The 11,991-nt window shown below is 45.0% G+C and overlaps 1 pseudogene; it reads left to right on the top strand.

Moving 5' to 3' along the window:
* The first annotated feature begins 3,630 nt into the window (after positions 1-3,630).
* On the top strand, positions 3,631-5,871 carry LOC105990557 (annotated as a pseudogene).
* Positions 5,872-11,991: the final 6,120 nt, after the last annotated feature.

The following is an 11,991-nucleotide window of genomic DNA, read 5'->3' as shown; positions in this document are numbered from 1 at the left end:
TGTTTTGGCCCACGGCTGCCAAACATGTGTTCCTCAGTCTTTTTCTTCATCTATCCTCCATGCTTCTCAGGTGGATGGAAGTATCCCATCCCTCCACGTGTCCCCTCTGCTCTTAGGAAATGACTTCATACTGGCCACTTACGCCAATATAGGGTTGGCTGGCATCTTAATATAATTCCCTTACAAGGGCAGTCACAGAAGTATTCAATGTATAGTTCTGTTTAAAAACAGTCAATTCGCACAACCATGTGGAGGAAGAATTATTCAAAGGGCTTCCAGAAAGCTTTGGAAATGTACCCCCCCCCCCCAGGGGACAACAAAACAAGCTATCTAGGTCCAATCAGCAGGTTTCTCTCAGTGACTTGAGGGTGACTATGATGTGACTGTCCTGCCCAGATAAAAATGGAGGGACAGCCAGGCCAGTGGCTCATACCTGTAATCCTAGATACTCAGGAGGCTGAGATCTGACTATTGTGGTTTGAAGCCAGCCTAGGCAGGAAAGTCCATAAGACTCCTGTCTCCAATTAACCACTAAAAAGCCAGAATTGGTGCATGGCTCAAGTGTTAAGAGTGCTAGGTTTGAGTGAAAAAGGCCCTGGTCCTGAGTTCAAACCCCAGTACTGGCACATGCACGTGCATGCAGGCATGCACGTATGCACACACGCATACACACACAGAGGGATAGAGGAGCAGAGGAAAGGTTACAAATGCTCTATCCACTGAAAACAGAAGCAGAAAGGACTATATCAGACCAGGAGGAGAGCAGCTACAACCTGAGAAAGCTCCTTTTTCTCATGGCCTGAGAAGATTCCCAGCTGACTTACCCCACTCACTAAGGGCAGTCAGTGTGGACAAGGGCACATAGGAGCCTGTCCAATAACCAGCTGTCTTCCTAAGTGACAGCATTTTAGCATGCCCCATGCATTCTCGGCTGAGCAGACAATGAATCTGTTCACAGCACCAAGTTCTACAGGAAAGAAAGGTAAAAGAAAACCCAAGTATTAGCCAACATAACCTCCCCTGCCACAAGACCCTGCTCCCCCTCAAAGCTCTAGCCCTGTTGGACCCCAGGACTGTGGGAAGGGAGGTGGCAGAGGACAGTCACCCACAAGGGCTGTTTCCTTTCAGCTCCACTTCTGTGCCCCCCCACAGGTCGTGATTCAGGCCATAGATGTGACAACCAAGCCACCAGTATCAAGAAATTCAAAAGCAGCCACTATTCTGCCCCAACTGGGAGCGATGAGCCAGGTAAAACAAGAAGAGCCATCTGGGGACTCACATGTGCTTGGCTCAGAGGAGGAAAGTGAGGGGAGGTGAACCTGGCTCTGGATTTTCTGAGCTTTCTGCTTCAGCAAGGGGTCTTAATGAAGCCTAAATGGCTCATCTGCAGCCTAGATAGGCAGAGCTCCTACAGTTGTACTTAGCAGGGGCCAGACACTACACTACAAATTAAAACCCTGTTCTTTCCCAGCCGGGCAAGGCAGGAGGCCAAGGCCGCCTCTGGCCACTGCTCTATTCTTTCTTCCATTTCCCAGAGAATGGTTTTCCCTACCACACTGCTGGCTAATAAATGAGGCATCCACTCATCCTTTGATTAAGACTGTGCCTCAGTCACAAAATTGTTGTCATTGAAATGTAAGTGTGCCTATTTCTTCTGAGGCTTTCTCTGAACCCTGCATGAGGCTTTCCTCCTTCAGCAGCAAGCTGTGCAGCCTGGTCTGTATCACATGCTTCCTGGGCCACTGTGACAGCACAGCCTCCCACGTGCCTTGGTTCTCCCCAGTTCAAAAGTAGGTCAACTAGTCTCCCACTGACAGAGGCTTGTTGCCTAACTTTCCCATATGTAAATTGGGCCCTAAACATGTATCTCCAAGCTTCAGTCCAGTTGGAGATGACAGGTTTTAAAAGTCCTATTTTCCCATTTACCATAAAATTCCACTCCTGTTATGCCCAGAAGGAAGAGCTGAAGCAGTCTTTGGAGATACCTGGGCTACAGATCGTAAGCCCCTGGAGAAATGTCCTTCATGTCCTCAAGACATTTCTTTGTTAAAAGGAAGAATCTAGAAGGCCCACAAAGGGCAATAAATTAAAGAATGCTCTTCATGATGTTTGTTTGAGATTCACTCAGTACGTATTTACTAACTAGCCACGGCGAGCCAGACATGAGCTGTAAGTTCACATGTGTTTAAGTGCATGAGTGGTAGGCGGCTCACTGTGTCCACTCATGCACATAGGGAGTGTCAACCTGAAAGGCAAGTTGAGATGTCAACTCAAAGGGCCAGTCAAGGAACATCAAGTTTACCCCATCCAAAATGATGGTCATTCATGCAGAAAACACAAATTCTAAGTGCCTAAAATAAGTACTCCCAAATGCTCTCAGGAGGATGTCTTAAGTTTTATAGATTTTTGAAAACAGGATATAACAAACTGGTTGTTATCATTGCATCAGTAGATAGCATAGGACACTGATTGTTCATCATGATTGTCCATAACTGATGGATAATCAATGAATTTTAGGTAATAATTGAGATAAGCAGGAAAAAGCTTATGGGGTTAGTTATTATCTTTTTTTATCTGTCCCACTAGGTCTTAATGGGTTCTCATATGTTGGGCTGAGTGATTTTGTGACTTTGTACTCATGGTATTTTAAGTCTTTCATATTTCCCCTTTTTGACCAAAATCTTTCTCTGGAAAGTATTGGGATGATTGAGAGAATGTTCTCAGTAATTAAAAGCTGACGGCCCCAGGTGTCTAAGAAGGCTTATTCCTATGTAGTCATGTTCCACGTGGTAAGAAGAGAGGAGACTGTAGTTCTGAAGCCAGGGCCAAAAAGGTAGATAGCAAAGCCAGGTCTCATGAGAGCACTGGCCCTAAGTCACCCAAGCGCTGGTTTCTGAATCCCATCTAGTCGTTGGGCCAGCATGATCAAGTTTCTCCTACAGTCTCAACACACTGGAACACACAAAAGATCAGTAGTTTAAACCACCACCACCAACAACAACAACAAACAGAATAGATAACGATAGTCAGCAAATGACCAATCTTAAATCCTGACCTCGGGTGTCTCTTCTAAGACCACCAACCGTGCATTATGGTTGAGGCTCTTCTGTCAGGGGTGGCTGGTACAATGATGAGGTAGAAAGGCAGGCACCAGCATTCATTAGAACGCAGCAAGGGCTAGGTCCAACTGGAACAAAGACCTGCCTCCAGGAATGGAAAGGTGAGAGCAAGCGACTTCTGTTTCCCCTGAAAGGAAAAATCTCATCTTTGAAAATGGGTCTGGTTAAACCAAAGGTTTAACTCTGATCAGTTTATTAAACTTCCTGCTAATTCTCCTTCGCCGGATTTTGACCAGCCGTTTGCGGTTTCTTCATTGGAGATCTGAAAATCCTTGTGTCGTTGCCCCACAGAGACTCCGTCTGCTAGGAGGAGGCCCTCGGAGATCCACCGAGGTGCGGGGCGCGGTGGAGCGGCCCAGGCCCGGCCTCGCGCAGGCGCAGTGTGTGACCACAGGATCCTCCCCATGCGGCCAGTCAGGTTCCTTCCGGTTCCAGCTCCTTCCGGTTCCTCTCTGTCCTTGGCGGGGGGCCGGAAGGCTGGTGCACCGGTGTGGGTGTCCTTGTGGCAGCGATGGATTCCTCCTGGTCTTCCTCTGGGAGCGGAGAGGGTGCGATGGACCCTGAGTTGCAGCATTTCCTCCAGGTGGAGTCGCAGAAGCAGCGCTTCCAGCAGCTGGTACACCAGATGACTGGACTTTGCTGGGAGAAGTGCATCGACAAGCCGGGGCCGAAGTTGGACAGTCGGGCCGAGGCCTGTTTTGTGAACTGTGTCGAGCGCTTCATCGACACGAGCCAGTTCATCTTGAATCGACTGGAACAGACCCAGAGGTCCAAGGCGCTCTTCTCAGAAAGCCTTTCGGACTGATCTCAGCGTTGCCTGTGCGGAAGGTAGTTCAAGAATGGAAGCCACGTGGGTGGGATGGTTCTGGCTCAGGTTGGGGATTGGCTCTGGCCTTGTGTCATTCTCAGCACATCTTGTTATCTGAGGATGAACTAAGTCCACTTTGGAGCAGGGCAGGGATATGCCGTCTTTGTTTTGGTTCTTTTAATGCCAATCTTAGGAAAGTAAATGACAGATTACTTTGAATGGAAAACTATTAGATGCATATTACTGTACAAGGAACTGTGTTTTTCTCAACATCTGCTCAGCTACCACTTTTAACAGTGGGACTGCTTCCTGTAATTTGATCATGGAAATCACATAGTAAAACTTTGAATTCACCCTATGTGTGTGAATTCATTTCAAATTTTTAGGGAGATCTGTGTCAGAAAAGGGCGCAATGGGAAAATAACTTGGCACTTAACTGTGTTACTAGTGTTTCACTGTCAGTGGAGGAGGGGTGGGGAGAGGGAGACACATGACCCACTATGAAATGTCCATAGGAATATCCCTACAATACACTTTAGCTTTCTAGGTTATCTCCTTCCTTGTACTATAATTTACTTAACTATCTAATTTGGTAGATAGTTCTCATGTTATAACAAGCAAATACAGAAATTTAGTTTTAAAGAAATCTTATACCCAGGCACCAGTGGTCCGTGCCTATAATCCTAGCTATTCAGGAGGCTGAGATCTGACAATCATGGTTTGAAGCCAGCCCAAACAGGTACAGCCAAGAGATTCTTCAGCTACTAGCAAAATCCTGGAAGTGGAGATGTGGCTCAAGTGGTAGAGCACCACCCATGAGTGGAAAAAGCTGAATGAGAACACCACACTCTGAGAAGAAAGAAAAAATAAATCTAACAAGTGAACATAATTCTTCCACAAGTGAAAAAAAATTTTTGAAATTCTTTCTATCTTTTATATGAATATGTTTAAAGACATAACACTGCAGGATTATTGGTGCTGTCAAAAAAGCTTCCAAAAAGGCATTAAAATAAGGCTATTTCACTGTAGACAAGACTTAAAATAGCTCTAGTTAAAGATCTAATGACCAGCCACAGTTGAAAGATTTGGCTCTTTTGAATACAAAATTTTGTCACTAGAATTATGGTTGATAAATATGCAAAGATAGAATCCTATATTAATTAACAGTATATAATTAACACTATATTAATAACATTTATAGAAGTATAAATCTAACATGTATCCTCTGTACCTCCAGGTACCCTTTGGAGATCCTAAAGTTAATTCTATATGTAAAAACTTAATTTTAGAATTTGATTTGGAGATGTTTATTGAAAATATAAACAAGTTTAAGATACTTGATCAGGCATGATCTTGGCTGATTGTTTAATCAAAGCATAACTATCCTTAGAAACTGTCTTTGGGGCTGGGAAGGTGACTCAGTGGTAGAGTGCTTGCCTTGCATACATGAAGCCTGGGGTGGATTGCTCAGCACCACATAAAGCAGAAAAAGCCGGAAGTGGTGCTGTGGCACAAGGGGTAGAGCGCTAGCCTTGAGCTGAAGAGCTGAGGGACAGCACCCAGGCCCAGAGTTAAGGCCCCACGACTGACAAAAATAAAAAAAGAAACTCTCTTTGCTTAAAAAACAAAACAAAAAAATGAGATTTCTCCCTTGGGCCCAGAGTGGAAGCATGGGATTGCTGTCTTTATTTGCATCTGTCTTCTTTGTCTTAGTGCCTCAGATCAGACTCCTGTTTAACTCGCTACATAAGCATGTTCACTCATTCAAGCAGTGTCCATAAACAGGATACTTAACCTTTTGCAGCCCATTTCAAGGCCAAAGGCCCAGAGAATAACAAGTTCCATTGCTTTTTCTATGTCCTGTTCCAGAACCCCCAAAAGCCACCTGAAACTCTCCTATCATTGTCATAAACCTGCCATCACCAATGATTCCAGTGGCAGCAGAGCCTTGCAGACAGATCACTCCATGACAGCCCATCAAGCAGAAACGATCATCTAATGGGAACCAGAATGTCCTTTCAAGCAATAAGGACTTCTTCAAGCCCCCTTGCAGCAGAACCAGAACTGAGATAATGATCAGTAAAACCACTGTTTGCCCAAGATTGCTTAATTATGAAAATTTCCTGCCCCTTGCCCCAATTCCTCTGTTTAAATCTAATATTCTTGTCATTACTGTAAAGATAGGTTTGGGTGGGGGGAAGTCATTGCATCCATTTATCTGTACTTCCCAACATGGCCTTGGTGAATAAATCTTTCTCTGTTCTTCACCACTACTTTTTTTTTTCATTAATTGGTGTATTGGGATGGGAGGGGTGGCCAAGTTTAGTCTAGACTCCAGGAACCACGCTTTTGCTAGGTGCCAGTGGCTCACACCTTTTATCCTAGCCTCTCAGGAGGCTGAGATCTGAAGAGCACTGTTTGAAGCCAGTCAGGGCAGGACTTATTATGAGACTGTTATCTCAAAGTAACCACCAAAAAGCCAGAATTGAAGCTGTGTTTCAAGTGGTACAGTGTTAGCCTTGAGCACAAAACAGGGACAGCATCCAGGCCCTAAATTCAAGTCCAGTTCCGGCACACACACAAAGCAGCAATAAAAATAAAAGGCAAGGCAAATGAACCAAGTTTGCAGTCAGTGAAAACTTAGCTATTTTAGGATTGAGAAGACTCACCTCATGACTTCATAAATGAACTACAAGCACAAGGATTCTTGGACAGGAGTCATGACCCCAGTGGGAAAGCATCTGCCTAGCAAGGACCTGAGTTCAAACTCCAGTACTACCACTTTAAAAAAAAGACATAGGGCTGGGAAGGTGGCTCAGTGGTAGAGCACTTGCCTTGCATGCATGAGGCCCTGGATTCAATTCCTCAGCACCACATAAGCAAAAAGAAAAAGGCTGGAAGAGGCGCTGTGGCTCAAGTGGTAGAGCACTAGCCTTGAGCTGAAGAGCTGAGGGACAGCACCCAGGCCCAGAGTTCAGGCCCCATGACTGGACCCAAAGATAAATAAATAATAAAAAAAGACATAATATCCTAGGCCCCCTGATTTCAAAAGTGGAAAAACCCTTTACTTCTATTAATAGGCAGGGCTGGGAAGGTGGCTCAGTGGTAGAGTGCTTGCCTTGCATGCATGAAGCCCTGGGGTCGATTCCTCAGCACCACATAAGCAGAAAAAGCTGGAAGTGGCACTGTGCCTTAAGTGGTAGAGTGCTAGCTGAAAAGCTGAGGGACAGTGCCCAGGCCCAGAGTTCAGGCCCCATGACCACCACCAACAACAACAAAAAACCCTGTTAATAGGCGCCAATGGTTCATGCCTATAATTCCAGCTACTGGGAGGCAGAGTTGTGATTTGAAGTCAGCCCAGGCAGAAAGTCCTGAAGATTCTTATCTCCCGTTAACCACCAAAGCTTTTATTGGAGTCCCTTATCTTTACAGCACTCTAGAAAGCTGATGTCCTAGATCACAATGATCCTACTCTTTCAGAGTAGCCTAGAGGTGCTTAAAACAGAGTTGTAAAGGCAGTATGAAGAAGTTTGACAATTCCTGGGGAAATGACAGGGCTGAAGATGCAGGTGCAGCCGGTGAGGATGGAGCTTCAGGAGTGCAGCCATCATTCTGATTCTCGTGGCTGCCTTGGACTCAGGAGCCTGGGAGACAACAGCAGTGTCCTCACTTCAGCGTGGTCATACTTGATCTGGGACGGTCTCAGGACAGCTGCTGCTGCAGTGGGTCACAGTAGAAGTGACTGACAGCCGTCAATCAAGGAGTCTAATGGCTTGTTCCATACAGCTTTGCTTATTTAAATGCATCACATAGGTGTTTATAATGAAGACCTAGCATGAAATGGAACACACTTGTAATCCCAACTACTACCCAGGAGGTGGAGGCAGGAGAATCTCCAGTTGACAGCCTGGGAAACATTAGCATGACCCAATCTCAGGAACAAAATACAAACCAAAGGACTGGGGGGATAGCTCAAGTGGTAGAGAACTTTAAGCCCAGGCCTTGGGATCAATCCCCAGCACTGAAAATAAATAATGAACAAAATTCTTCTCAGCTAAGCCTTATCCAACAGTGCTTCAATCCCAAACAAGTTCTTCTTAGGTCCTTCTGATTGTTTCAATTTTTCTTCCCTAGTCCTTCTAGAAGAAGTAGCAATTTAATGAAATCTTTTCCCCCCTTTTAGTCAATAAAGGTGATTGACGCAAGGCACCTTGCTGGCCATAGTCCAGCCAAGGGGAAAGCTCGCCCTTGCTTCAGGCTGGAGGACAAGACGTGAGCCTGTCACATTACCCAAGAATGCAAGGGAAATGCCAAGTGAGAGGGCCATACCAGAAAGACAGTGGGCAAAGCTTTAACAAGAAAGTACCCACACAGAGAGTCAGAAGCAACTACTAGGGAGATCCTGAGCTCAATCCTCCCCCTGAGCACCCTCATTCACCATCCACTGTGCAGATGGACTTCAGATGCTGAGTTCACAGCATGGAAATGTGAACACTCAACAAAATTAGGTGTGTCTGGATTTCTGTTAGACCCAGGCTCTCAGAAGGGGAAACTGTCCTTCCTCAGGGCCATACACGGTGCCTAGCTCCAGAACCAGGAACTTTTATGAATATGAGGTACACACATTTTCTTCTTTCTAAATGTTTCCTTTTGCAAGGGTTCAGTCTTAAAGAGATATGGCAGGGTGCTGGATACACAGCCCCAAATGTAGCACATTTGACCTTCAAGAATACAGTAGAAGAGCTGGGAAGGTGGCTCAGTGGTAGAGTGCTTGCCTCACATGCATAAGCCCCTGGGTTCAATTCCTCAGCACCACATAAGCAGAAAAAAAAAAAAAAAAGAATACAGTAGAGCTGGGTGCCAGTGGTTCACCCCTGTAATCCTAGCTACTCAGGAGGCTGAGATCTGAGGATCGCCGTTCAAAGCCAGCCCAAGCAGAAAAGTCTGTGAGACTCTTATCTCCAATAAACCACCAGAAAACCAGAAATGGCACTGTGGCTCAAGTGGTAGAGCGCTAGCCTGGAGCTGAAGAGTTAAGGGACAGCGCCCAGGCCCAGAGTTCATATCTCATGACAAAAAACAAAACAAAACAAAAAACTTGTCAGGTAATTAAGATGTTATTTAACTATAAAATGGTTAACAAATACATTTCTTCTACATGCATCTACAAACAGCTTCACTAGTAACCTCTAATAATTATTCAAAATAGTTAGTTTACAAATATGTTCAGCCTCAAATGAACATTCCTAAAATAAATGCCTTTTCTGAAAATACAAATACTAGTGGAACTGAAGTTAGTCATGAAATATCACAACCACCTCAACTTCCTCAAGCTAATTACCTAGAATTCTAAAGCTTAAAACCAAAATAATTCAAAATCTACTGTAATACCTTGAACTACTAAGACTTCCTTTTTTTTCTCATCCTGGGGCTTGAACTCAGGGTCTGGGCACTGTCCCTGAGCTTCTTTTACTCAAGGTTAGCGCTCTACCAGTTGAGCCACAACACAATTTCTGGCTTTTTCTGATTATGTGGTACCAAGGAATCAAACCCAGAGCTTCATGTGGCACTCTACCACTAAGCCACATTCCCAGCCCCTACTAAGACTTTCATCTCACCTCTGTCAGTGAGGCTACAAACAAAAATGAACTTTTAAACAATTGATAGGAATGTAAACTCATAACTTTTACAGACCTCAGAATGGAGGGTCCTTTAAAAAGAAAGTAGATCTATCCTATAACTTCCTGATATCCTGTTATCTGACCCTTGTAACATTCCCTTTGATCTGTTTCTGAAACTGACGCTTTAAAATTTAGGGATAGAAAACACACCTTCAGTTTAATTGTGTCTGCTGATTAAACTCATTCCTTGCTCTCAGGAGCAAAAATATTGTTGCATGAGCAACTCTTCATCCATCCTCTGGACAGAACTGGCAATTCCTAACAAAAATTACCAGTTATGATGGACTTTAGATCATTTTGGTCAGTTTATTCAGAACTGTCTTATAAAAGACAAGAAAATGAAACAAAAGAAGAAAGAAAATGCATCTTAGTAGGCCTAAATACTGTTTCATGGAATGTTCTCCAGAGTTGTGTATGTGTTCTTTCTGAGTCACAACAGAATCTGGTCTAATCCTTTTCATTTGTAGAGCAGAAAACGCAGGCACAGTGATGCTAAACAGAGCATGTGAACAGGAATGTGACACAGGCCTCCAGTCCAATGTGCCTTCCCACGTTCATCTTCATGCGTCTGCTGTGGCCCTGGTCAAAGTCCCGGCGACCGGCCGTGTGTTCACAGCCCTGTATTTTTCTGAGTGAAGGGTGTCACAATCCTTGTTCCTTACCCTCAGAAGGAGCCAGACTAGAAAAGGCACTTCTTACTGTCCACTGTGCTTACCTAAGGGCAGCTCATTTGACCTTGCCTGCTTTGGGGTCAACCAGGAATAGTACAAGCCTAGAAATCTAAAAGAAGAATGGGGAAAGGGCCTGTGGTTTGACATTTTTCAGAACTTTTTTCTCGTGTGTGTGTGTGTGTGTGTGTGTTTCCAGATTGCTCTTCATGTGTACAGCTCTAGAAAGGAAGCTCTAAAAATAGAAGAGGCAGCAGAGAAGAGGGGTGGCGAGAGAGACAGGAGGTAAGAACACCTGCCGGTCTCTAAATCTAGGGCCTGGGTGGAGTTTCTCAGGGGAAGTTCCAGGTTCCAGCCATTCTCATCCCACCAGAAACTTGCCTAGCCTCTTCTTAACCCCATCAGAAGCCCAAGGTCTCAGCTCTTCACCTAGCCTGAAGCCCCAAAAGACACTCCTAGGAGGAAGCACACTTTTGCAGGCTGAGATCTGATTTCAGGAGCCTGCCAGAGCCAGCAGTACCTGAAAGCACACATTAGGGCAGGTGCGCCTCCAACCAGCTGTGCCTTCCAGGGGCTTAAAACACAGCCCAAGCCACACCCCACCCCACAGACCCCAGAAACCAGTCTGATGTCTCATTCTAGCAAGTAGAAGGACAGGAATATCAGGTCTCGCTGTGTGTGCACAGGATCTGTTTATTTGCCTTACAGTGCAGGTTTCTGGGGGACCACCTTTGGAAGGAAGAAAAGGTCAGAGGTCATTAGTGGGCGGGACTAGATGCTCTTTTCCTTCCTACTCTCAACCCCCATGTGTTCCCTACCTCAGCAAGCACCGCCTACTTTTACCTCCAGCTTATGCAGTGAGTGCTGCCTGCCACCGGGTCCCACCTCTCTCCTGCTCCAGGTGAGAGAGAGTCAATGGGAGGGACTCCATACTAAGGTGGTGGAAGCTGAGGGAGGCCCAGGCAAGTGTGACGAGCCAAATTATCCAACTCATATGTCCAAAGCTGAGTTGTTTGAATCCATAGACCGATCCTGCTTGTCTAACATTCTCAGAAGATATCCATGTGACAGAGGGTCCCATTCTACTTGGCTTGATGCTGAAGTACAATATACATACCCTAGAACAGTCCCCTTTCTAGTGTGAGTTTTTAGTAAATATGGTTTTTAGTAAATATACAAATGTGAGACTTTCACCACAATCCAGTTCTAGAACGTTCTTATCTCCCCCAAAGATTCCTTGGGTCCACTTAACAGTTACTTCCCATCCTATTCCAGCCCCAAACAAACCTCCAGCCTAATCTATCCATATAGATTTGTCTTTTCTGGACGTCCTGTGTGGATAGAATCAGCCTCTGATGTCTGGCTCCATTCTTGAAATTCATGATGATGATGTAGTGTACTGATATCAATAGTTAATTTCTTTTTGCTGCTGCATGCTAGTCCCAGATCCTGGATTTTTATCAAGAGAAAGGAAGGCTAAACCATTCTTCCCATTCAAGGACACTACTGGTGGGGCATTTGTCCTATCGAGGTCACTGTGTGCAGGAGACTGAGAGCTGGATCTTTATGTCAGAAAGACATGAAAAGCATGCTAATATACTCTATAGCAAAATTCAAAAGGATCTCAATGAGCTAGAATAACTACACAATTTCACACTTCCACCAACAATTCAGAAGGGCTCCAATTTTCTGCATCCTGATCAACCCTTATTTTG

Source organism: Dipodomys ordii, unplaced genomic scaffold (assembly GCF_000151885.1).
Source record: "Dipodomys ordii isolate 6190 unplaced genomic scaffold, Dord_2.0 Scaffold65, whole genome shotgun sequence".
In the NCBI taxonomy this organism is placed as follows: Eukaryota; Metazoa; Chordata; class Mammalia; order Rodentia; family Heteromyidae; genus Dipodomys; species Dipodomys ordii.
The sequence above is the reverse complement of the archived record's forward strand: the minus strand, read 5'-3'. Positions and strand labels throughout refer to the sequence as shown.